The following is a 25,871-nucleotide window of genomic DNA, read 5'->3' on the forward strand; positions in this document are numbered from 1 at the left end:
AGGGACCAGCTTGAGACTCTGGAAGGGCAGGGATAGGATTGCTATGGGAGAATGTGGGGAGGAGCCCAGGTATGGCATTTGTTTTTTGTCTTTGAGTCTGACCTAGGGCCCAGCTGGAGGTCTCAGCTGAGGTTACTGCCTCAAAAACTGGATAGGCTGCTCTCTCGGCAGGAGAGGTCAGCTGTGGGACACAGGGAATGAGTGAACCGCCTGGTTCTTGTGATCTGTGGTCTGCATCCTGGGGCTCCTGAATCCCCACAGCCACGGATGTGGGCCACATCTCCGCACAGCTCCCTTCCCTTCTTCCCCTGCTCGCCTAGTTTGTCCACCTTCAAATAATCCTCTTGCGAGTCTCTTAGCTGTTCTGTGTGATGAGTAGAGAGTCCTTTGATGGGTTATAGATGTTCAATTTGTGGTAAGTTCCGGAGGAGAACTCAAGAAGACCACCTCGCGGCCGCCATTCCTATGACAACACTTCCACTGGCTTTTTAAAAAAGTATTATTTATCTATTGGATTTTAAGCTATACATGACTTTTATTGGTTGCTCCAAGGATTATATTATTAATCCTCTAATTTCCACAATCTATTTAGAGTTAATATTTAACCATTCATGTAAAAACGTAAAAGAAAACTTGTAACTTTGTAGTCCATTCATTCCACCCCTTCATCCTTTATGGTATAATTACTGAAGATATGATATAGCTCTATGAATACTCCACAGGAAAAATATTGTAATTTATATTTTATACAGTCAAATTCAATTAAATTTTCAATGCTTTTGATTTTCGCTGAAGAACTCAGTTTTCATTACAGTCTGAGGAACTACATTTACTATTTCTAGTTGTACAGTTTTGTTGGTTTCCTTTTACCTAACTATGTCTTTATTTTGCCACATTCTTGAGAGATGTATTTCCTGGATTATAGTTCAGGGTTAATAGTTTTCTTTGTCTTTAAACACTTTAAAACTAGTTTTCAAATGCTTTTTGGTCTTCATCATTTCTGAAGCCAAGTCCATAGTCATTCAAGTCGCTATTCCCCTATGTTCCAATACCTAATATTTTATAAAAATCACTCCATAACTTGGTGGTTTAACCATACATCTATTTTCCTCGTGAACTTGTACTCTGTGTGGGGCTTGACAAGGATAAGCTTATCTATGCTTCATTCAAATGCTGGGGTTAAATTTATCTGAAGGCTCACCCATGCAGTCTGGTACCAGCTGTGGGAAGACCGGACTAGCTGGCGGTTGGAACAGCTTGGGCTCCTCTAGTGTCTTTCTTCCTTCTAAGCTATAATGTACCTTGCTCATTCTATCATCCCTTTTTACCTTTCCTCTATGATCTGGGCCACCCTGGCTCTTTGCAAACTTTATCCACTGTGGTTGCTTCCACCATGAGCTTCATAACTTTCTAAGGAAATAAAGAAAATGCAATAAATGGGAAAGTGCATAGAAGAAGACGTTGAGATGGGTGAGGTGACAGCTCACATATATAGTTAGAGGAGCACTGTTACGTGTTTGTCATGTTTAGATTGGAAAACTTCACAAAACAAAAAATAGAAAAATTGTAATTTTAAATCCAAAATAGAACTTATTTTTACCCCGGCTGGAATTTTACCCTTTATAAGATGATCGTACCCTGTTTGGCATGAAAGATTCATGGTGGGAGAGGACTACCTATATTTGTAATGGACTTTTCAGATTTATATCATCACCAGAAAATGCCAATGACTAGGAAAACACAACATTTCACACATATCTAAAGTCTAAGTGTGCACATTAAAAATTACACCTGAACATTTTCTTAGCATTTATGTTCCAGGTTTTGTTAAATTTCTCTAGGTAATATAAACAATTATTAGAACAACTTATTTTCAGATCACTACAATTTAGTTGGAGATAAGATAATTTAAACACTACTAAATAATATTTCAAAAGTTCAAAAATGAGCACAAAGTGGCATAGAACCTTTTTCTTTCTTAAGTTTTTAGTTTTAGGAATGAAATAATGACAGCAGTAATAACAAAATTATAACTCCTTTAGTGATTGTAGAAATGTGAATTACAGAAAACGATTTCACCATTAGCTAATAAAGTTCTCTATCTATTACACATAAATACAGATATCATTCAAAGCAATACATAACAATCATTAATCGTAATGCTTGTTTTTGATAAACAGGGCTTTCTCATTTTACATACCTGGAAATGATGACGAATATACTGAGTACAATTTCCAGCTTGTTACCTAACTCTTACTTTTATACACATGCGTAATACTCCTGACTTTTCAAGGCTGACATCCTACTAATTTTGACGACATGGCACATGACACTCCCCAATGTATCCCACATAGTACAGTCTTATAATGATGACTCAGCCAACAAAGTAGCAGTGGGCTTACTCCCCATGTCACGTGCATTGGCCAGGTGATTCCAGATATGACTGGGAAGCTCCCCCTGGAGCTTATGACTCTGTTGCTGTTGGCAGAAGGTGCTCAGCCTGCAGCTGGGCCCTCTGAAAATTTCATCTGGAGACAACATGGAGCTTCCTTCCACTAACTGCTCAGAAGTGCTGTTAAGTGATATTTCATCACCTTCTATGTTTAGAAAAGAGGGACTTGGTGCTATGTAATCCTCAGGGTTTACTGGAATTTTATTATGCTAACTTTCAAATACCTTTCTTGAAAATATTTTTTCCTTTTAAAATGGGCAACAGCTTATACCAATAAATTAGAAGGGCATTATGTCAACTATGTGTTTTTAAAAGATTTAAGAGATATTCTCCAGTGGATTCTCTTTCACTGAGAAATAGTCTTTACAACAATGTCCTTCAATGATGGCCTGAGAAGTCGTTTGTGAACTGGCCCCGGTACCTCTCTGACATCTCCTCCTCCTTCCTCTGCTTTCAGTTTGTTCAGCTCCAGACACTGTGTCTTGCTGTTGCTCCAACCACTGGTGATTTTCCCAACTTAGAGCATTTTTAGTAGGTCCTTCTTCTCACAATGCTCTTTCCTCAGATAATCTCATAGCTAACTATCTCGCCTCATTTAAGTCTCAACAGTCATATCTACCACATCCACTCTATTTAAAGGTGAAATTCACCCATCCACCTCCCTTTACCGGCTCTATTTTTCATCATAGCACTTACCAGGTTTTAACACAATATGTAATTTTTAATTTATTATTTCTTTGTTTATCATCTATTTCTACTGTTGGAATTTAAGCATCTAAAGTAATATCTGGAACATATTAGGCTCTCAATAAATGTTTGTTAAAACAATTTTTAAATACTGGAAAAGTGCTATGATGCTTACTTTTCATAGGCTCTCTAAGAATTATGAAACTTACTGCAGACAGAGGTATTTCTTTCATGAAAATTCACTATTTTTCCAAATGTAGGCTTCAGTATAAGGCTTAGATTCCATGCTTAAAATAGGTAAAAGGTTTTTATTGAATGTAAAAGAGATTCTCTGAATCTATGAAGCATTGTGAGTCTAGGGGTCCCATGGCAGATGGCTTACTGGCATTGCTATGCAGAAATGGTAAGACCTCAGGGCATAGTTCCCTGAAGATTTGCATGTCTCTATCATATCGTACAGAAGTGGCCGTGCCACCTAGGAGACACCAGAGCATACCCCAGGTTTAGGAAAAAGCAAGGAACTGAGCAAGGGCTGGGAATTAGGGAATTAAAGTTAATTTTCCACCTGCCAAACAAAATGAGAATTCTGAAACAAAATTAATTGAAAGAACACAGTGGTTTGGGGTTTGTTTTGTGTTTTTTGTTTGTTTATTTGCTTGGTTTCTCTCTGACACAACTAATTTTGTTGGCTGAGATTCACACAGCCTACTGAAGGCTAGAAATGTATCCCAAGAATAGTTAGTAATAAGCTAAATTATATCACAAGAATATCTCTATGCTGAGGCGTGGTGCATTTTCCCCCTTCTTCCCATAGCTCCTAGTTGTTCTTTCTTTGTGTGTGTATGTGTGTGTGTTTGTGTTCTCACACTCTTCATGTTAACGTGTGTCTGTAATGCTATTTCTTATTCGGTAGACTTCTTAAACTATAGACTTCAAAATTCTTATTTCCATAGTTCCAGGTTTAAATCCGGTGCCTCACTGATTTTCCCACAGCACTTTTATTTTATCAAAATCATTTACTTCCCTGAGTCTTAAACTCCAATCATCTTTATAGTAAAAAGTTATTTGCTTCCATGGTACTTGAGGCATATACTTGGTGATAGTTCTGAGATCCTTCCTTTGTAGGTACTTTAGATGTATTGCTCTTTAAAACAAGCAATAACACATTTTTAAACAAGCAAATAGAAGTTATGTGGCTTGCTACAGTGACGTGGTAGCAGTCTGCATTCCAGTCCGTGTTCATCTGTGTTCTGAACCCAGGCACTTTCTTCTCTACCAAGGTGCCTTTTGACATTTGAGATGCCTTAGCAGCATGATTCCTATGTTAAAAGGCGTTGCTATTTGAAAATCACAATAGTTTTACAAAATATAGGATTTATAAGTGACAAACTAGAAAAATTCCTGCAGTGAAACTTGAGAAATGAGCTAGGAGAAGCAGAGACTCCAAGAGATGGAGAGGCCTAGAGATAGCTTACCGCCAGCACGGCATCTTTGAACGTCATGTATCTTCTTCCTCCTTAGTGCTGTTTTCAGTCTCTCAAAGGCATGCTTTGTGTTCATGGAGGTATGGTTCTCTAACCAAACAGGGCTTCAGAAAATGCCAGAGAGAGATTTTGAACACATGGCAAGCCTTGACCCGCAATGGAAGAACACAATGGCAGCACGATGTCAACTACTTTTGTGACCTTTGAGCAGGGGTCGAGAGGCTGTAGGATGGGAAGCCTCACTCTGCCGGAGTGAGGAGAAGCTGGCGCCCTACACAAAATCAGATGTCATTACCAAAAGAGAGAATAAAAGACGTTGGACAAATTAAAGCAACATATATACATTACCATAGATGTCAAAACGTAATATTCTGAAATATTTCTAGAGATCCCAGGAGCAAAACATATTAAGGAAGTTTAATTTAAAATTTCCTTCACAGTTATCTGCCTCTGAAATGGATTGAACTGTTTTCAATCAAGAAAAAAAGATTTAAAAGAATTATCTTATTTGTTGTTTCTCAAATCCTGTCTTTATATGGAAGTTTAGAGGGAACTGGAATGACTCCCAGTGAGAACAACACTTACTGAGTTATTCTATTTTAAAATCCAAGAATTATTCTGGAAATAGACCTGAATATAATTCCATAGTCCTCCAATGGAACACCTCTAACAGGGTAATTAGAACAGCTCCTGAGGCTAAGAGGAACCAGATACTTTAAGCAGTTATTTGAGCATCTAGTTATTTTCTACTTCTTCCTAATGGAAAGTAATTGGCTAGCTGGGCAGCTACAATGCATCCTTCCCAATATACAGGTTCTCATTTTTAAAGCCAATCTTTCCCACTTGAAACCACATCTGAAAGAAATTGTTTTAAACAATGATATATTCTCCTCAGGTCAATATCCTTTAGTGATGTGTGTTTAAATGTAGTTCAAGGAATGTCAAAGGTATTATATTTAAGTTAATGTGAGAAAAGTAAATGGCATTTCTCATCTGCTTCCTTTTGTCACTAGCAGAATGATTGTGGCCAGCTTGTATTATTTTCTGAAATAGTTACCAATTTTCTAATTTGAAATAACTGGCTGCTTGTTTGGTGGCCAAGAGACCAGTGAAGAGGCTGCTATGAACTCACTGCAGGAGGTGATGAACATAGAGAACAGGGCGTCGGCTTATGGAAATGGAAAGGAAGATGAAGTCTAATCCTTTACAGAGCAATATGGATGTGTTTACAAAATCTTACAATGACAAAGAGCGCGTCATAAAACATGTATTGATATGAAAAAAAGGGGGGGATTTAAGAGCTACTGAGATTCTGAAGTAGAATTTTTTTAAAAATAAAAAATCTTAGCTATAAAATACACTGCTAGAGAGATTACCTACCTTACGTGTGAATATTAAGTAACAGAGTCTCTCATTAGCAAACATGAATGGATGACCAAGAGCCACCAGAGAGGAGAAAAACAACAACAACAACAACCAACAACAACAACAACATAAAAAACATGGACCAACATGAACAAAGGGATGAAAGTGAAACCAGAGGAATCAGATTATCAGCAAATGATCAAATTTAGTACAACAGACTTAATTTGGATATGCAAAAACTCAGCTATTACACTACTCACAGGTCTTTCCTGTCATATTTATTTTGGAAGTGTTATAGCTGATGTCCAAAGGAGTCCAAAGCATCCAAGAAAGAGGGCCTCACCTAGCAAGGCAAAAGAAAGGACAATTCTAAGATAAAAATGGTGAAGTTAGCCTAGAAAGCAATTGGTGCAAATTAAAATAAAAATTCTTTGTGCTTTCAGAAAAGTACCTTTAAAAAATGAGTTCTTTATAACAAAGGGCCTTAAGCATAAAATGAAGGTAGCTATTATGAATGTATCCAAAAACACAAATTAGCAAGCAAGTATATTAATAAGGAATGTATAAAATATAAAAATCTAAGATGCTTCATACCCCTCATTTCTTTTAAAAGTTAACATATTCTCTAAAAACATTTCAGTAAAGAAATAGACATCTAAGTATGTTATATACAAATATAAGGGTTATAACAGAATAAAAATAAAAATAAATATGCATCTATATTGTTAGCAAAGAGTCAGAAATGTAGAAGGGAAGGATAGAAACGTACCAAGTGTAAACTTTTATGGAAGGATAGATCATGTTTAATTCTGACCAATTAATAAATACATGTGTGCATATAACATTTACAGTTTTTGAGATAATTATCTGAATTCCTGAAAACAGACTATTTAAAAGTGCCTCATGGGGTGGCCGATTAGCTCAGTTAGTTAGAATGTGATGTTGGTAACACCAAGGTTGCCGGTTTGATTCCCGCGTGGGCCACTGTGAGCTGCGCCCTCCTTAAAAAAAAAAAAAGAAAAGTGACTCTAAATGGATTTGAGTAGACCTTTGTTTTCATGTCAAATCCTTCAGTACTGACTGGATTTTACTATGTATCATCTGCTTTACTTTTAAAGGTAAAGCAAACTGAAAATAGAAAAATGAGGTCATATCCATAAAATATCTTTGAAAAGCTTATTACTAAATTTAAAGGATGATCACCTAGCACACGGTTACTTTTTATTATCGCTCACACTTGTTACTATCGGTGCTAAGGGCCTCACTCACACTTGCACATTCTCATCAATTGTTAGCACCCACTGCTCTGCTAATGCACAAAGCAACTGTTTTGCCCCTTTGACAGCTTTTCTTGTATGACGCAAGCACCCAGTAATGATCTGTGTGAAGCAAGCAGTGACCTCGAGGTGACAGATTTCATTATATTCCTCTTTTGTATGAAAACATTCATGGTAAAGAGAATATGCCTGTTTTGGTGAATCTGAAAACCAGTATTTCTGTGAAATAAATACATTAGGCATACTTAGAAGGACAAGACAGAATCTTGCATCAGCATTCACAGAGAGATTTCCCTACCACCCTTATTCTATCCTTCAGGACACATATATTTTATTTTTTCCTCTGTAATAAAAGTTAGGAGTAGGTTAAACAAACAGCTTCTTCTTTTCCCAGAAGATAAAAGGAAGAAGGAATAAGTTACAGCTGGACTGTTTCCTATATCAAAGAGCGTATGGGGGTGAGTTCTTAAAGAATTTTGTTATGATTACTTGTCCTTGGGAAAAAAGGAAATAAGACATGAGAAAGCTGAAAATTTGGTTTATTAAACACACTGTTCAGAATGAAAGATATAGATAAAAGTTTATACATATTATTGCTTATTTCCTTTGGCATTTTAGGGTTCACACTTCGCTTCATAAAACAGTTGAACCAAGAAAAGCAACATAAAGGCCTTCTGCTTGCAATGAAATAGACTTAGAAATGATAAAGCAATTAGGAATGCTGATGTAAGAACTATGAGGAGGTAGGTTCATGTGCACTGACTGCCATCGGTGGCGATGAATTTAAGTGAGGTCCATCTTATGAATAGAGACTTGGTAACAGGCTGGAACTGTACTATATACATTCTTTTTATCTCAGCAATGACAACTCCAGACCCAGTGTACTGGTTTCTGCCTTGGAAGAGATACTGAAGTAGCTTGAAGTAGGTAACCCAAGTTCAAGAGGAGTCACTACCTATCCTCATTCATCTTAATCAAGCATACTGGACTGTTAAAGTATATGGTTACATGGTGTATATGGTGTCTTGGATTGCTGGACGAGGAACTTTTTTTTTCTTTTTTTTGTAAGAGATGGTAGGAACTATAGAGGTTTACTCATTATTTTCTATAAAATAGCTCACATTTTTCTTCTTTTTCTATTCCACTCCTGCTGATAATCATTTGTCTCAACAGCTGGAGTGCAGTGAGTACTCAATTTGATCATGCCAAAAGTACTCACTAAGTCAGGAGTTTCGGGATAAGTGGCTATTCCTCTTGCTATCTGAGGGGACGTTCAAAACTAGGGTGGGAAATTATATCGGGAAATAGCACAAAGTTTGATGATGAATGAATCAGGAGCTGATCTCATTGATTCAGAGGTGGCAATTAAAGGAGAAAATGTTTTAAACTCTGCAAATTCAGACAGGGCTGATAACAATTTACTATGTATAAACAGGAAATTTGAGACTATTCGGTAGCCATCAACCACTATGTACTATCAACACATGCTTAAATAATAATTGTTATGTATTTGTCACCTACTATGCCAGAAGCTTTTAACAAATAGCATCTCTATTTAATCACCTTATAAGGTAAATATTATGTGTCCCATAAACAAGATGAAGAAACTGAAGCTCAACAAGTGTCATTATATGTGTAAGGTGACACAGCTACTAAACACCTAATCTAGGATTCAAGTCAGGTTGTCTAACCCTAAAGCCCATTTTTCTTCTCATGATACTGTTCCCAATATCAGGTAATGTGTGTTTTAACAGAGATGTTTTACACATGATGCTCTTTCCTTCCACTTGGACTTGTAGTCCCGTCAACCAGTTGGCCAATTGGTTAAGTTAGGGTAGAGATGCCTGGGAGTCAAGTTTTGAGCTTTAATTGCAAGTGTTTCATGAATGGTGGCTCCCTGGTCTCCTGCTTGCTTCTCTTGTTGCACAGCAAGTCTATGGGAGAGACAATGGTGAATCTTAGCAAAACTAACATCCAGAGTTAAATTCAATTTATGCTAAAAAAAAAAAAAAAAGTTCACATACCAGTAATATTTTAAAAAATTAAAAATGTAAAATATGCTGTGTGGGAACTATGTTGTTGAGTTGAAATGTTTTGTTTTGTTGTTCTTATTGTCATTTAAGAGTTAAAATCTCATCTTGAGAGATGCTTTTAATAAAGCGTGTTTGTATCTGTATCTGACCTATTTTACACCTTGTTTATTAATCTGTTTATAGGGATAACATTTAAATTTGAGGTGTATTATGTAGCAAGCCGTTATCTCATAAAGGCAAGTTGAATAAAAAAGTGGACAGTCTACATATGGTCCTAAAAATTGAAATATTCAATTATCCATTATTTGGAGAAAAATTAAGTGACTCAAACTTTTTTTAGTAAAAGGTATTCTATATTCAAGAGTCATTCATTTGTATTGACATATTTAGAAAATAAAATTTTAATATATCTAATAAATTTATAGAGTACAAATTTCAACAAAATATGATTGTTAGTGTGTATACATGTGACAGTAAACATACTTCCAGTTTCATTATATATGAAGACCACTTTGTTAAGATAATGAAATACCAAATCATGCAAATAATTTACATACACTATTTAATTCTTCCTAGAGTACATGTGAAAGTTCATATAGGTAATATCTTCTAATATGTAGTTTTAAAAGTCCACTATCTTAAAAGTACAAAATATTTCATCATCTAAAAAATTATTCAGTGACAGTTACAAGGAACTGGGATACTATATAAATGGCCTTCATTACACATTGGAAAGCCTTAGGTAATTGCCAATAAAATTATTTGTGCAAATTATATGAGTTGTCAAAGTGATATGTGAATTCTTACTGACGAAATCCCTATTCTTAAGTAATTTTAAGTGCAAGTGACTTCTATTTTTTATGACAAATTAACTCCAAAAATCAAACTGCCACTTAATTTTGCTCTACTGAGTCTATTGTCTTCATTTCATGTCCTTCTTGGGATACATTTTTCTTTGTATTCTTGAAGATTTATTCATGAACTCCCATTAGCATTAATAGGGGTTGTATAACTCAATCCCCTACATAGTCAGTGGTAAATGAAATCCCTTTGCATAATTTTCTGGCATTTAAATGAGTCTTGGGCTTTATAAAATACAATTGTCGTGCAATGTTACTAATGAGAATACGGAGAGGATATGGGAAAGGGAATTACAGGTGCCCTTTATAATGACACATGAGAGGCCACACTTTCACAAATTGAAAGACACAACTGAGAGAAGTTCTTACATTATCCGTCTGATCATACTGGTTTGGGGAATTGTGCCATCTCCTGTGGAATGAATAGATAGTAAATCCAAAATCTGACTGAAGATTCAGATCACATAGCTTTTTTTTTCTTTTAATACTGGAAGCAATGGCAAAGTTTTTATTGCTAATACTTGATTTTTTAAATCGTAGATATAGTATTCAAAGCTCACCTTGCTTGTGAAAGGCTGTAATCATTTACACATTTGTTTCATTTGAGCAGCCTCAATGTTAGGAGAGTTACAAAATTTCCAGTGGCAAGGTCACAAATCATGATAAACAATGAACCTGGGAATAGGGCACATGCACCTCATAGTGCTAAAACATGCCAAGATCGTCAAGAATGGAAACCCCTGCTAGAACTTAATGTAGTGTCAAGTTTGGTCTCCCCCTTGTAATTGTACTGCATATTACAAGTATAACACAGCTATATCAGAAAACTACGCCCGTCACAAATGCCACCCCTATTTTATGTCAGTGCCTTTAATCGCACTCTTAGAATTTGTCTCTTTGTATCTCAAAGGAACTTGACAGAGTAACTTCCAGAGCCCGATCATAAAAGCCAGTCCAGGAGAAATATACCGGTAATCACTATTCAGGAAGGAGTAACCTGAGAAGTCATCAACAGTTTACTGGACTTTTCTTTTCCATCCTGCAAAGCAACTGAGCTCTAAAAACAGAGCAGAAGCTTTCCTTTTGCAAAGGAAATTTCAATTTGTAAAAGATTTCTGTATTTGTCTAAACTGAACAAGTTACAGGGAGAAATGGGACCACGGAGTCACAGGAACAGGGAGGGTGTAGTAAGGGGTAGAGGGGAACATCTCTGGCCACTTCACAGTGAGTTGGAAGCTGGTTCTGCTCCCTGTGGTAGCTGGGGATTACATTTACAACCAAAGCGCATTGACTCAGTTCAATAATTGTCTTATAGTACTGGGTGTGCAGTATGAGCTTTGGATTTAGACAGACCTGGATTAATGCCCTGTAGTTTTACATAAATAGTTTAAACTTTCTGAACCTCATTTTTCCTATCTGATAATGCTTGATAGATTTTAGTATTGAAAAAGACAACGAATGAGGTGGCAACTAGTTTGCCATTTGGCATCTGGTACTGTTTCCTGTGCATCCGGACAGAGGGTCTCCTGGAATCCAAGCCGCCATGACCAGCGTAGGATCTTGCTCTTGCATGTCATACAGATTCAAGAGGAAAGGTAGCCTTAATCTGGACACCCACCTCATTGAAACATGTTACTTAAGTTCACTTTCATCTCGTGAGTGATGTTAAATGATCTTACATACATTTTGGTATTTAATGGAACACTTGAGTTGCTGGGGCATTCTTTCCATATGTGCTGTCTTACTCTGTGGTTCTGTATCCACAGCAGCTATCTTGATGTTTGGAAAGCAGTCTGAGTCACAGACAGCAGGACAAGAGCAACACTATATAGGCCCAGCGTGGTATGAACAGTGTGCATAAATTGCACCGCACAATATCATATCACTTGTTTTTAGATCAGGTAAGTTTGATTACATTTCAGATGGAAGAAGCTGACTTTCTGTTACATTTATGGTCTCATGTAATTCTCTTCACTCTGCTATTCTGAAACCAAGATGTTTACAGAAAGCTCATCTGTCAGCTTTTAAAGGATGATTTGGAGAAGGGAAATATGTTTCAACAAATAAGTATTGAATTCTTATTATTTTTTAGGTTAAATGCAAGCTCTTTGTGTGCATTTAATTAGGACAAGTGATGTTTATGTTGTGTTTAGAGTCCTTGGATATTAAGGAACATTCTTTGGGTCACACAGGTAACAGAACCAAGATATGATCAAAGTTTTATTAGGCTGTTCTCTAGAGATATTAATCTCTGCTGAGTCCATTTGCAGGAGAAAAGAAAAGCACATACACATATACACAGACATAAATTTATTAGTTCTAAACATTTCAGAACCTTGGTCACGTAGGATTTGGCTCTTAGGGCTGGCACAGTTTCACCAGTAATGCTAAACAGTTGCTGCACAACCAGTACCATTCATGAAACACACCACCTCTCCTGCATGTACCCTCAAACATAGGTCACCTTGCTTCCTAATACTACAGGGTTTCCAGGCTATGCAGCCCCGACTTCCTCTGACATATTGAAAGGATTTAACAGCACAATTGATCATAGGAGAAAAGTCAAATTACCTGATCAAACCCTTAATTTCAGTAATATGATTGCAATAGATTCTCCCATTTTCTAAATGGGAGAATCTTTCTGTTCTAATTGGTGGTTGATGAAGTGCTCATGAGTTACAGTGGTGTTTCAATATTTGTATGTATTGGCTAGAAAGACAAATTCCAACACTAAACAATTCAAATTAGTCTTAAATTTATATATATATATATATATATATATATATATATATATATATATATATATATATATATATAAATTCTAGACCAGGGTCAACAAACTATGTCCCACAGGCAAAATCTAGCCTGCTGTGTGTTTCTGGAAGTAGTTTATTTTGGTAACACAGTTGTACTCATTCATATATGTACTGTGTATGTTACTTGCATGCTATAGTGACAGTGACTGTAGCTTTCCTAACAAAGCTGTACAGCCCATTAACCCAGAATATTAACTATCTGGTCCTTCATAGAAAATACTTTGCAACTCCCGAATGCACATGAAATGTGTTACTGATTTTTATATTGGTAACTAGATATACAATAAATGGTAAGATCACACAAAGTTTAATCATTCTAAAATATTTAAATACATTGAATTTAATCTTAATGATTACATTAAATTTGACTTTATATAAATGATTATATTTACATTTTTACTTTTCTCAATTTTAATTTTCATATTGTTTATTAAATTTAATAGAATATTTTGGAAGAAAACATTTTAAACATTAAGAATAATCTTATTTTTTTTAATTTTTAAATTACCTATACTATTCTTTTCCTTCCCATCCCAATTATTTCTTTTTTTATTAAATGTATTGGGGTGACAGTGGTTAGTAAAAGAGAAATGTACACTTGAAATCTATGTAATTTTACTAACTATAGTATTCTTTTTACAGTATATTCAGATTTTACCCTTTGAATACAGTTACATTTATGTTTAATCTTTTAAATCACTGAGAATGAGTACGAGTACAAGATTTAAAGAGAAATAAAAGAATATGAAAGTGGAGCACAGCAAAAAGTAAAGGGTGAAAAGAAAAATAGAAATTATGACTATTTCATCAAGGTAGGAGGTAGAGCATAATTATTAAGTAATTTGTTGGCTTAATCTATAACTGTTTATTTAGGCCTATGTGGACCTCCATCTGGGTCTTGTCCCAGGGCCTGAAAATGTCCCCGGGGAGCTTGATCAGTTCCCATCTAGGCAGTAGTCAGCTGCCTTGGGGTATTTCTATAGGGATAAATCAGACTGAATTTCATCGGATTACCTGTCTAGTAAAGAGTGAACCAACACTAATTCTGGCAGGCATGTTGAGAAAAAGGAGAGCCTCTCAGCTTCTTGTTGACATTCACACTTGGCATTTGAAGCTATAGTTGATGATGGGGTCCATTAGAACACTTCATAATTTCCTTATTTTTCCATAATTATGAATCGGTTATTTGGGTAAAGGCACTGCTATTTTTAGTAAGTAGAATTTATACAGCCTTTCTGAGTAGAGTATTAACTTGTAATTGAAAAGTCATGTTTTCTAAGAAAGTATACAATTACTACTACATATATTTAAATGAGTGTATCTAGTTGCTTAGGTATGCTGTAAAAAAACACTTGTAACAATTTTCTTCAATACATAAAATCATTTGCCTGTTTATTTCAGCATCAGGAGAAACAACTGGATTCAGTTTAATCAAATGTAAATAATTCAGTTAAAACACAGGCTATGGTTATTTGCAAAATGTACGCAGTTGAGGGTGGGCGGCATGGAAAGCACATCAGTGAGATAAGCAGCCAGACTGTGGAAGTGAAACCAAGGGAGGGAGGAGAGGTCTCTGTGATTTCTGATATGGAGAAATATGCCTTTATGCATAAGACAGTGTGAACCAAGAAAACGCAGAATTTAAAATTGCAGAAGCTGACCTTCAAGACGGAACTTATAGGTGAAATTCCCTAGGGAGTGGAAGCCAGGGTGGGGCAGTAAGGTTTATTTACATAACAACTATTAATGTTTCTTGCAAGCAATGCTTCTGGTCACAGCAACTAATTTGAAATCAACCTAAAATATATGTTTTTAACCGAAACATTTTAGAACTGCATCTGCACACATTCTCTGACATGCTTCGAACAACTCCATTAAAACTGTAAGCTTTTCTTAGACTCTCTATGATCCTCTCCACTGGACAATTTATCTGCTGTTACATGCGTCTGGGCTCTGCAGCCGCATATTGATTTAACTCACTGAATGAAAACACATAGACCTTTCAGCGTAGGCATGTGTTACTCTCCTGTTCTAAGTCAGTGCTTCCAGGCTCCCAAGTGCTCAGAAGGCTACTTGTCTCCTCCAGACAAGGTACACTGTGAATGTGACTTGTGAGCTAAAACATGGCTCATTTCCCTGCTTGTTTCTATGACTTTTTTGTCCAGACACACAAAAGACCAAAAAAGTCCCATCTGTGTATTTCTACCTTCTGCTTGACTCTCTGAAGCTCAAAAATACTTAAAATGAACTTGGCAATCCCATCTCATTAATATTTTATTCCTGATCTCTCTATATAGTTCGTTTGTTTACTAGTCTCTATATTCAGTTTAATTCAGCAAATTTTGTTGCTCATTGAAAGCTTTGGTCTGGCTCCTATTTCCTTCTCTACTGCTTTCAACCTTCTTAGCCAAACCAGCATCATATTTCCTTCTCTACTGCTTTCAACCTTCTTAGCCAAACCAGCATGATTTGCGTCTTACACAACTGCAATTGCCTCCGGACTAGTTGTTGGTTTCCATTTTTGCTCCCGTTCAGCGTATTTTCCATATGGCAGCCAGATTGTTTTTAAAAATGTATCTACTTGCTCTCCTTGACCTTCAGTGTCTTCCCATTAACTTCCAAATGAGACTCTTCAATACGGAGGTAGACTCCTTAACATTGTCTGCTGGGCCTCACTGCTTCAGATCCTGTGTCTTCTTCAACTTGATTTCAGACATACGTCCCTTTTGGAATTATGCTCCAGCTGAACTGAACATAAGAAAATTAGCAAATAAAATATTGATACTTATAATAAGTGCTATAACGAAAAGGAACAGGGTGAGAGAGACAAAAAGTTCTGAGTTTTCCCTTATGATTTTTTGTCTTTCTCACCCTGCTCTTTTTCATTATAGCTGTGGGGACAGAACCAGGAGTGCAGTTTCCAGGCTCTTGACCTCATGTGGAAAGGTGCTGGCTCAGGTAGTAAATGGCCATCAACTGTGATTGGATGGCCATCAGCTGTGGCTAGTTGGCCGTCAGCTGTAACCAGTGAGCCATTGGCCACTAATATAACTGCTGTGGCTACGCTAGCAGAAAATGGGGGCTAGCAAGAGGATGGTGGCTGAGCTAGCAAGAGCGGATTGCAGTTAGCACTGCGGATTGCAGCTAGCAAATGAGGTTGGTTGGCAGAGAGAAGTGGACAGCAGGTTGCAGATAGTGTGCCTCCTGCTGCCTGTGTCTCCAACCCAGCCACCAGCGAGAATATAGTGGTATGACTCCCCTATCTATGGCTCCGTGGGTGTTCCTTTTTGGCCTCACCATGTCCTGCGTTCTTATGTGGGGAGCAGGACAAGAAACACCGCAGGCCTCCCCGTGTGACAATAGCACTTACTATAATTATCAATGTTTTGTTTGCTTATTTGCTTATGGACTTTCCTCTCTATTATATTCTACGCTCTGAGAAGGTAGAGATCCCATATGTTTTGTTTGATACTAGAATTTTTGCTAGAGTTAGCACAGTGTCTGACATATTACAGACACATAATAAATACTTAGTGAATTCATAATTGATGGGTTGACTGAATTATCAATAAATTATGTGTGGGAAAACCCTTCACATTTCCTTGAAGGAAGATTTTACTTCCATGGAAAATAGCTTAAAATATAAGTAATAGTTACCAGATAGACAAGGATTAGAGAATATTAATACTCCTGTGTCTGTGATCTACAGCATACATTTTATAAAAGCAATTTCAGTTCATCTCTTGAGATCATATTATTGTGGATTATAAATAAATAGTAGTAGAACTAGAAAGACCTTACTATTCCACTCCATGCCTCAACTCCCAAAGCTGGTGTTCCTTAGATCGTCTTATAGCCTTGAGTTGATAAAAACTGATTAAGCTTCGTTAATGAGGCACCTTATTTAACAGACAGTGACTGAAAGGGAGAAAAAAAAAAAAGTCTTTCAGGGTTTCCAGATAGTGGGTTTAAGTTAGCATTAACTCTTGACAAGTAATGATTTATATATTTCCTTAAATATATTTGCAGCCCTAGAAAGGTTCCTGTTGGTTTATGTCCTGAGAAAACGGGCATTTCATCAACGTGATTCAATCACCAGGATGCATATAAATTTAAGAAAGTAGAGACTTGGGTAATGATGCATTGCACCTAGGCTAGCACAAAACTATTCCCAGCATTCAACTTTATGACACAGGAGGGATTGCTGTATCTTGCTATGGTATCAGCCAAGACAACTAAACCTCCTAATAGATTTTTGAAGTGCTTCAAATCCAGAAAATGGACCTTACAATCTAGAATCGTATGTGCTAATGCTCGAAAAGATTCACTCTAGAAAAGAAAAGTGTTTGTCTTTAAAATATGCTTTACCTACCAGATTTCTCAAATATGAATTAGTTTTGAAAATTTTGCCAGCTTTTAAGCACAGGTAATAAACTAAAAATAAAAATAAGTTAATCTTGAAAGCTGACACGCCTATGAGCAAAAAATTCTGCAGTGGTTTTGCAATAAGTAAGACAACTATAATGGAAATGACACATTTGTGCCATTCATTTTAAAAGCATAATATCCTAAAACATCTCTTCAGTGTTGGTTGACCTGATGGCAGAATGGCCACGTGATGCTGGGTTTCTTTAGTGCAGAATGACATTCATGGGGGACAGCAGTGGTCATCCCTGGGACTGAGGATCTTCACATTCCCAGGTACACACAGTGAAGACACCAAATAGGAAAGTGCATTTATCTGTTTGATTTATTTGGGGATGGAGTTGCATAAAACATTAGTCACTTTAAAAATAGAAGTAAACTTTAAGAAAACATAGGAGCAATATTCCCTTTAAGTACACTTCATGAAATTAGAGACAATTATTAATATGGCAAACATATAAAGAATGTAAATCCAGTCTAAGTTTTACCTGCTACTTGTAAAAACAATTTATTTGTAAGATGTTTTTGAAATGCTATTCTGAATATGTCATACACTACCCAGCCGAATGTTCTATTTGAAAGTGACATTATGGCATAGTTGTCCAAGAGTGGGAAGTGTACTTTCCATGTCATAATCCTCAAAGATCTGAGATTTATAATTTCAGATGTGAAGCTTCTTTGTCAATTCCCCAATGTCATGCAAGTGTAAGAAATTAGCACAATATTTCCCCGTGGCTTCCTTTACATAGGTATTATAACACCAGTGGGTTCAGTACTTCTTAACAGAATCAGTTTTCTATGGCTGGCATGCATTTGAGTGTGTGTTGCGATGCATGCGTGCTGTCCTTTAGAAGGTTACTTCTTTCACCCCTCATGTGGATGCGAGGCAGACCTCTCCCAAAGTGATACTCCTGTTCCTTTGTCCCACTCCTTATCACATCATCCCATACGCAGAATGGTCTCCAATTCTAGATAGGGTAGAAATATTCTTATATTTCACTGGGGATGTGTTCAAGTGAACTACCCAACGTCTAGACTTGGTGGGGTAGAATGGGGGAACCAAGAAGACTTAGGAGTTCAATTGCCACACACCTTAGCCACATGCTTCAACTTAGGTTTTATGATATGTTGATCTCGGCATGTCTGTTTGCTATGTTTCTCAATTTAGTTTAGACTGCAACAAGAGGAATATAATTTCCTTGAACAGTAAGACCCATCGCTACAAGCAATAGATCTCCACAATGAAATGACTTCATAGTACTTCTGTACTAGCTGATTCATTTCCTTTTTCACAAAGAGAAGCAGAAACAGCACAGGGGGAGTTTCTCCTACAGAGTTATGTATGTTATACGCATGTATAAAATGTACTGCAGTTATTTCTTTCATTTCTTCCAGTTTTAAGTCAGAATAAAATAGATAAATTATAAATACATTATCAGTGCAGGTAATGATTTGTGATCTTGTTTGTAGCTCATGCTTGCTCTCTGGCTCCAGTTCTCTTTTCCGTTTTTTAAAAAAAGTATCAAGTATTAAATGTACCAACAAGGACAAATTGCATTTGAATGACTTTTATATTGCATCCTACTTTGAAAATATGATTGAATAACGTGGCTTATCTTTGAAAGATGTTCTTACAAACTCTTAAGCCCGTCCAAACTCTCAATTTCATCATAACCATCAGTACGGATGTCATGAGTTCTTACTAATGGAAACTGCTTTGTCTGTTAGCTTGTTGCCCGTCACCGAAGGTCAAACTCCCTTGATTCTATTTTACAATTTGCTGGAGTCAATAACATAGTTTCTTTACAAATAACTGTAGAGAAGAGATACAATAAATTGTTCATTTTTTGTTAATGGTTCATGTTATTTTGGTTTGACATCTAGTATTGGCAAACAATGAATTTGTAATTAATTTGTTTTCTCTTAACCTCCCTTTAGTTCTCTTTGTTTAAGATATACTTTTAATATTTACATTAGCATAACACTTTGTACTTTCCAAATGATTTTTAAACACATTTCTTCACCTGATATTCAGTCAGTGGGGTATTCTCTTTATTTTATATAGATGCACAGTGAGATAGGGGGGAATGAAAGCAATCACTCGCAGGTCATGACTGATTAAGACATCTCTCTGAGCCTATTTCATGGAATAAGACTTGCCTTACTCTCCCCACAACTATTGGCTAAATTAGTAGAAAGCTTAACTCTAAAAATCTCAGCACTTTGTTGCACGTTTTCAGTGTTGGTTTGAATTTTGAACAAGGGTAATTGATTAGTGGAGGTGAGGTGAAGAGTGAAATAGCTGAGCACATCTGATGTCAGTGAGAAGAACCTCCGCCACACACTTCATTTCCCTCCAGGGGGGAGGGGCTGCCCTCTCCCTGACGGCTCCTAACGTGTTCCTGCCCTCTGCCTCAGTCACTGTGGAAACACCTCATGCAAATGGTTTCTACCACCTGACAGAAAGAAGAAGGTAGATTTGTGATTTAAGGAAACTTTAGGATGCTGAAATAAGCTACATCCCTCTTTTTCTCCATTAGTGTTTGCTGACAAGGATCAGGTGGGCAGAACTGTGGAGTGGACCCCCTACTTTAAGAAACTCTCTTCCTACTTCTGGGAAAAGGCATCAAATAAAATAAACTCATGTGTTTAATACAAAAAGCCTATGTATGTGTATGCTGTTGTTTTTTTTCTTTAGGCATGTTCATGCACACACATACACACTTAAAAAAGAGAGACACATCTGAGCAACAGACATTATTCCTAGTCTAGGGCTTTTGGAGATGACTAAAATACTCTTTAAGGTAAGTCAGAGTCTACCAGGTATGAAGAAAGATAATCTTTTGAAACTTGAATGCACAAATGAATCACTTAGGGACCTTATTAAAATGCAGATTTTGAATCAGTAGAACTGAGATAGGTCTTGTAAGTCTGTATTTCTAATGAGCTCTCATGTCATGTTAATCTCCAGTCTTCAGACTACAGTTTGAGTAACAAGAGTCTAAATTATGACTATAGAAAGATAGTCTTTCTATAAAAAGAGAAAGAGAACAAAACTAAATCTTTCACTCCCCACAGTGCAAGTAAATTTTGCTTTCCCATTTTGGGTATGCTTTGCTGTTTTCTTCTGGAAGTCTGAAAAAACATATATATATTCCTTCCTGAGGCCAAACTTACTTTTTCTGCCTATAGTATTTTTAAAAATACTATATATAAGTATTGCTTAAGTTAGCATACTTATATAGTAACTGGACTGTAAATGTTTACATTGTACTAAACATCTATTATTTGGGCTGTGGATTAAAATTTTGTGTTTTGTAAATACAATTGAATCCAAGACTTTCTTAGTACCATAATTAGGCATTGAATCCCAGTGGTCCCAGCAGGAAAGTGGGGGCACATATTTATGGTAGATGGAAAATATGCTGCAATGTTTAGCCATTTGTCTATATCAGTCTCAATCACTGTCTAAGTGGCAAGGGCAACCTGCTTTGTGGCCAGGAGAGAAGTATAAGAAGACAGGCTGTCCTCATAAGATACAGAATCTGCCTATAAAATACAGCAGATTCCCCAGCCTTTTCAATGTTTTAAAATTAGGTTGAAAAGCACCCCTATGAGGAGTCAGGTAAGAAGCTCTGCAATATTAGTCAAGTTTTTACTACTCAGAACATCTCATTCTTTTATTTAGCAAATATTTTTTCTTAAGTGCATATTTGCTAGGAGACATATAGATGGAAAGAAAAGTCTCTATCCTCAAGGTGCTACAATCAGGGTTGCAGGTACGCAGGCAGCTGTATACCTATATATGATGAAATGAGCTAATATCTATAACAGATTATGCATGACGTGCAGTGGGACCACAAGAGAAAGGGATAAATTAGTCATGGTCTTAAGAAAAATAGAGCTTAAAACTGGTGCTTAAAGACTGACCTTAAAAGGATGAATTGTCCAGACAGAAAAATTGGGATTCTGTTCAGACAGAAATTGCCGGTTCCATTCCTCGACTCCCGCAAGGAATGGTGGGCTGTGGCCCCTGCAACTAGTAACAGCAACTGGACCTGGAGCTGAGCTGCGCCCTCCACAACTAAGATTGAAGGGACAACAATTTGACTTGGAAAAAAGTCCTGGAAGTACACACTGTTCCCCAATAATGTCCTGTTCCCCTTTCCCAATAAAATCTTAAAAAAAAAAAAAAAAATTTTGTGAACCATGGGAAGAGGTCAAAATATCAATATTAAGAGGAGTATAGAAGAAGCTGGACAGAAAATTGGGATTTCTGTCCAGACAGAAAATTGGGGAAGAACAGTGGAAGAGGGGAGGAGGACATTACAAGCAGAGCGAAGTAGCGTATTCCAATATCAGGGCTGTGACTTATTCAGGGATCTTCATGTCATTCAGAAATGGTGGTGTGATGAGTGAGGAAAGAGTCACAAGAGGTGAGATTGGGCACATAGACAGGCCCACAATAAGAAGAATCTTATATCACAGCTTATATTACACATAATATATCACGCAGCTTATATTACATACAATTTCTCTTCTCTGCTAAATGAAATATGTGAATAAACATTTTTTGGACATACTTGATTTTTCTCACACTGATTGGCTTAACATTAAAATTTAAAACATTTCCAGTCCCACCCATTTTTCCTTCTATCTTTTGCATATGCCGATCCTTAGGTAAACAAAGAGCCTGCCTTTTTCTTGCCTATATCTGTCTTTGTGTCCAGTTTCCTTGCTATGAGAACAGAAAGAGCAATTTTTCTACCAGTATTCCCATCAATGCCTTTCCCCACCTATTACAGACCTCAAATGTAGCACACTCATTTCTCCATCATTTATTTGAGTGTCACCATTACTTCCACATCAGATAATCAAAACTATTCTAAACAGTTACATCACTGTTAGGTTGAAATTCTGAAATGCATGTGTGTTACTGTGATTTGAACAACAGAGGTATGGGTTTGACCTTTTATTAAATGCTAAGGACAAGGGGTGAGATGGGGATTTGCAGGTATTTAACAATTACTGGCTGACCATACAGCCTGAGTTATTTTCTTTAAGTACATAACACAGGATGGATCTCCTTTGGCAATCCTGCTCTGTTAGCTTTGTAAAATATGTGCATTAGAAAGCTTCTCGAAGTTCAAATAATGTGTTAAGTACAGAAAGAGCCCTCATTAGCAGTTAACATTGTACGAGTATCAGGATGTCTTCCTTTTTCCGAAATCAGAAATTTTGCAGTGAAAGATGTATGCCACACAGAACTACTGAAAGAATATTTTCTGTGGTTGTAATTAAAATGCTGGTTGTTCTCTTTGGGAACAGGCAATTTACAATGGGAGCATATTTCCAATGATATTCATTACAGTTTAGTAAAAGAACCTCAGTAAATGTGGTGCTTGGTAAGAATCTCAAATTTTAACCTGAAATTTTGGGGAAATGAGGTGTTGTTTGGCTATGTCCCCCTATTATCTGAAATGCTTAAGTAGAAATGTGTGATGAAAACTTTGAATTCTATCATGTTAGTAAGCAAAATGCTTAAAGTGGTTATGCAATTTTGCCTGTATAAGTAGAGTATACTTCCTGGTATATCCTCTTTTCTTAAGCAGCAGATGGTTCTTGAACAAGGAAAGGTCTTTCTAAAGGATTTCCCAGGTTAGCTCAGCTTCATTGTTTATAACTAAGAATTTAGAGAAATGAGATGGGGGCACATTTGACAAACTAAGCTTCTAGATAGGAACATGAAGAGTAAAGAGCTTGCCCCGACATCTGTGTATTGTACTATTCAACAGAAGAAAGAAAAAAGAAACTGACTTATGATTATGAAGATATATTTAAACTAAGGAGAGCATGATAGCGGGTGGATTTCTGAAGACAGTTTATTCTATAAATATGCTCATGTATACACAACACTTTCTTGATATATGATCAGTGGCAACCATCAGAGGGAACACAGAAAACATCTGATCCGTGTTCTCATGGCAAGTGCTAAGAGCACAAATTTGCTGCACAGTTCCACAGTTCTGACTCAGTTCTCATGGTTCAGAATATAGCAGCCTACAGAGAATTTTGAGACTTGGATCATTTTTGTTCCCAATTCTTACCACAATTCAAAAAAACAGAATTAAGTTAGTGACAAAGAACAGTTATTCTCAATGTCCCCAAATGCTGAAATGGACTGGATAAAAATATGACATAGAATCCTTCAGGCTTTACTTCTTCTCTCACCTACTCCAGAATCAGTTAAATATATGCCCCCTTCCAATAATAATATGTCACAGCCCCGCCACACACACTGCCCTACTTGTATTTCCCTAGTGATTGTGGTCTGTCTACAAAACCTAGGCCAATGTTATGAAATGATTTCTTTGTTCTTTTTCATATATAAAAAATATGGAGGAGATGTAAAAATGACATAGTCTAGGCTCTATAGTTATAATGTCAAATTTCAGTCGATTCCTTGAGGTTACACAACAACCTCATTTTTTCATGGCTCTTTCATATTTTATTATATTTCTTAAGAATAATTCCGTAATTCCCACTTTTATTAAGCAGTCCCTACATGTCTACCAATTTTCAGTAGATAGCCCTATTTTCTACTTTTTTTTAACCCTTATTATTTACTGCCAGGTACTATGTTAACTAATTTGAGTGTATCTTAAGGTACGTACTATTATTAATTCAATTTTACAGATGAGGTGACTGCATATAAAAATGGTATGATGTTAGAAAAATGTTATTTTTTAAAATATTCTCTTTAATATCCCTTGCAAGTCTCTATCTCCAAACCTGAGCAGTGAAATTACTGGCCTGGGGAAGGAAGACGGTGGGAACCGTCAAGAATGAATCAGCTGTTGTTCAGCTTTCATCTCAAATCTGACATTCTTGACTGCTTTAAGTAGACAATGGGGATACATCGAGAGAAATAAAAATCTCAAAAATGTTTGGATTGTTCTCTTTTAATATATCTACAGACAGGTCAATGGATTTTATTGCAACTATTTTTTTTTAAGTGAACAATGAGAAGAATAAGGGAGAAAAGCCCCCAGTTTTCATGAAAATTACCTATGAATAAACATGTGCTGAACTGCATTTTCTGACTACTTCTGGCCTGAGTTGCTGAGAAAAGAGTCTTTTCAGGAAGATTCTCAAACTGTCAAAGGCAAAAAGCCTTTTATTTCACCTTCCATTTGGGACTTTAACCAGAGTCACCTTTGCATATGTCAGACTAAAGCAGGCTTAGCCTTGTACAGGGAACAGATAAGGACCTTTTGGTCACTCCTAAGTCTCCTTTGGCTCTCTACTGTTGTAAAATTACCTCTAAGTGCCATCGTGATCCTGGTGTGTGCGTGTGTGTGTGCGTGTGCATGGATGAGTGTGCCTGTGTGTGCGCACGTGCGTGTGTGTGCGTGTGTGAATGGGTAGGTCATGTGGTTAATAGCCTAGTCTGCTGACTACTGAGAATGTCAGAGGCAGATGTTGCAGGAGATTAAATGCCCCTGGAGGTGAGAGCTGAAAGAAGGGCTTCCTAGCGCAGGTGCTAAACATAGAAGTGCCAGTGGGACCAGTCAGCCGAAGGAGAGGGTTGAGTCAACAGGAGCGTAGTCTAAATGAATAGCATACACCATGTGGTACGTTAGTATCAAACTTGAGCAGTCTTCTAGAAGACTCAGCAGAGACAACAAGGGTCCCAAGGATACTGACTAGATCTCCGCAGCTCCCTCCCCCTTACATTCCATGTGGCTATTCCCTGTGCAAACCTGCGATTCCTGCATGTACCCGTATATTATCGTAAAGAGAAGTGAAAGTGGGAATATTTCTGAAAGGATGTGCATCTAACAGAGTCATGTAGGCAGATACTAATTTCCTAAGGAGAGGGTCCAAATTACTGAGCTGGCTTAAGTATACCAGAGCAGAATCTATCTAGTTCCCCTCAATACAAAAACATCCCTGACCCCATCAGAAAGTTAAGAGCTGCCAAGAAGGATAATGTTACTTTGAGTGAAATAAAGAAGATATGATTCACACATCTAAGTGTAGTGTGAATAAACTTGCCTTAACAATTACAGCCCACTGTCCTATGAACTCTGAGACCAAGAACCATTTGTTGTTTTTGTTCACTAGCACTCACTACACACTTTTGGAATGGAAAGATGAATTAAAGACCTTGTTATTTTTCCTTTAAGGCACAGTCACAGAAACTTAATTATGATTTTTAAAACTAAAATTCCCACCACTTATTACCAACGCATTTCCTTTCCCTTTATCTGGAGCCCTTGTATCTCAAACCACTCCATTTTGTCACAGCATGTTCAGTCTTGGTTTCATTAGTCATTTTTCCCCCACATTTATAAGCATGCAAAAGTTGTCTCCTCTCAAAATAAAGAACAATATTGAACATTCTGCCCCTTTGGGCAGTCTTCCAACTTCTGTCCTTTTCCATTTTAATTAAGATTTACAGTATGTGCA

General features: G+C 36.8%; 1 long non-coding RNA gene across 1 annotated transcript in view; it reads right to left on the minus strand.

The window, feature by feature from the left end:
* Positions 1-3,193: 3,193 nt before the first annotated feature.
* Positions 3,194-25,871, minus strand: part of LOC117031748 (uncharacterized) — a 106,013-nt gene continuing 83,335 nt past the window's right edge. Inside the window, exons 2-3 of the long non-coding RNA XR_004424606.1 lie at positions 6,249-6,331; positions 3,194-4,894 (exon numbers count right to left, since the gene is read on the minus strand). This is a non-coding gene — a long non-coding RNA (uncharacterized LOC117031748). The remainder of the gene's footprint in view (positions 4,895-6,248; positions 6,332-25,871) is intronic.

This window comes from Rhinolophus ferrumequinum, chromosome 2 (genome assembly GCF_004115265.2).
Source record: "Rhinolophus ferrumequinum isolate MPI-CBG mRhiFer1 chromosome 2, mRhiFer1_v1.p, whole genome shotgun sequence".
In the NCBI taxonomy this organism is placed as follows: Eukaryota; Metazoa; Chordata; class Mammalia; order Chiroptera; family Rhinolophidae; genus Rhinolophus; species Rhinolophus ferrumequinum.